Below are 2500 nucleotides of genomic sequence, written 5' to 3' on the forward strand. Positions count from 1 at the left end.
AATAACCAATTTTTCTCCAGTGGATAACGTAATAAATAACGAGGTCTTCCTCAAATTTCTCGTCTTCTGTAGTTTTTCCTCTTTTCACACCTAAATTTTGTTCCTCCCAAAGTATCAGTTTTCTCCCTCCAATAACTTAAAAATCTTCCTCCCATCAGTAACTTTAATTTGTCACCCTTCCATAAACAACTCGCGTCCACTTGGCATTTGTATATTTTCAGTAACTGGAGAACTAGAACTAGTATCGTCAATCTGACGTCTCAAACGTTTCCTATTCCAGATGATTTGGGGGGATTTTGATTTTTTTTTCACTCCTTGCACTTTCAACTGGAAAAGTTTATGATTTACGTTTTGTTCAACTGGGATAGAATCAAGCCCACGTTGGTTTAGCGAGACAAGGAAATCGAGGTCAATTGTTCAAGAGAGAGAAAGAATACCAGACCAAAAGTGTCCGATGCACTTACTATTCTTGAGACCATTAAGCGTGGTAACTTTCAGTTGAAATATATAGTAAGATAAAATACCAAAGTAGGCAACGAAGGGAGCGATAGAAAGATGGAATTATTGGGTACAATCAGGATAAGATGGAAAGATATCTTGGATCACCTACTGGAAGCTAATGATTAACATGCACAGCAGGTGATTGTGCCAATCAGAGTAACTAGGAATGTATTACAAGAGGTAATGGGTCTCAATAAATCCAAGAAGCAAATACAGCGAGTAATCGATTACAAAATATAGGCTACTAGTTAAATCTATTTTCTCCCGTGAAAATAAAGTGCGCGCGAGTGTGTTGTTTGACTCTTCAGTAGATATAAATGAAGTAAAGAGATATCCTATAAAAAAAGCTAATATTTTTCTTAACAGAATACATTATCCACATGAAAGCCAACTAATGAACCTTTTAAAATTCTCTTCTAACTCGGTTATATCGCTTTTACAAAGTGATATGCATAATGTCCCATAAGCCCTCGTTATGCGGATTATAAGTATAATTCATGCCGGAGGAGAACACATCTATTAAGAGGTAAACAAGTTTGTTGAGTAGCAAAGAAAAATTACCATGTTTGTCCAATCTACTTATCTTAACGGATTAGCAAAGGCCTTTGACACATACTCAGTGATACAAACTTCTACAAGTTTCTTTTAAGCATCATTTTTAAAAATCGTGAAGTGTGTAAAGCCTGGAGCATGGATATGGCTAGTTAATACCATAACTATTAAATATTTTATTATATTAAAAAAAAAAATCATATCTGGCTGCCATTTACACCACATAGTAGATGACTATCTATGAGGGGCTAAATTTCAACTATGCACATAATTTACTACCATTTCTAAATTCAGGATAATCTTTATCTTCGTAATATTTCTCATATAGCATTAAAGTATGACGTAAAAATAGTAAGAGAATGAAAATCTATAAAGATGCCACTTCCAAAGTTGAATAATCTTCATTATACTCATAATTAGAGATAACTAAATAATTTATTTCTTCTCTTCCCTTTACAGAACTCAACTCTGTTGACTGATGAGAAGAAAGCTGTCCATAGCAGGCCTCTTATTCCCTTGGACACCGTATCACGCTTAAGGACGCCAAAAATCAAGGATCTATAATGGCATTAAGCCGCCAAAACCCACGAAATCACTTTCATAGATGAATATTGTCTAATTGGATATCGGAATGCTTTCAAGGTGAACACCAAACAATTCATGTTACCTCTTCAATACAGAATTACATTGAAATGCAAAACATGATGAGCAGTTACACTTAAATTACCTAAATTAAATTGAAAAGATTTATACGTGCACATTATAAATATTCGAAAACAAACACGAATTCTTCATTCATTGAAGGCCAAAACCTATTTGTTTTATGTAACTCTCACTAAACTATATGAAGTTATTAAGGATATATTGTTTGCTAGATAAAAGCTTGCTACTTAAAATGTCCGCAGCATACTAATGAATGGAAGGGTTGATCAAATATTTTAGTGAATGGCCATATTGTTTCCGATGCTTACAAAATTGTTTGGTCCTATCTCTCGAAATATCTCATAAAATGAACGAGTGCGCTAACGACAAATATTAGACAATGCAGTGACAAGTGTTTTTAACGAATCCTGGGGCAGGGGGGGGTAATTAAATTCTCTAGCAGTATGAGCTTAAGCACGCCAACAATCACTGCATTATCAAGTAATAATATAAATTTGCATCACCTTCACTTCAACATAAACGGTAAATTTCTCTCTCTCTCTCTCTCTCTCTCTCTCTCTCTCTCTCTCTCTCTCTCTCTCTCTCTCTCTCTCTCTCTCTCTCTCTCTCTCTCTCTCTCTGATAAAATTCTTTCAATTCATTTTGCAGTTACTGTACGCAATGATATTCATATTATTGTCCAAACCTTATATGCATGAATTCAAATTGCATTCGATAAATATTTACAGCAATGTGTTCATTGACTTGTTTCGAACACTATAATCTCCCCCCCCCCTTCATGCTT

The sequence above is a fragment of the Palaemon carinicauda genome, chromosome 3 (genome assembly GCF_036898095.1).
Source record: "Palaemon carinicauda isolate YSFRI2023 chromosome 3, ASM3689809v2, whole genome shotgun sequence".
In the NCBI taxonomy this organism is placed as follows: domain Eukaryota; kingdom Metazoa; phylum Arthropoda; class Malacostraca; order Decapoda; family Palaemonidae; genus Palaemon; species Palaemon carinicauda.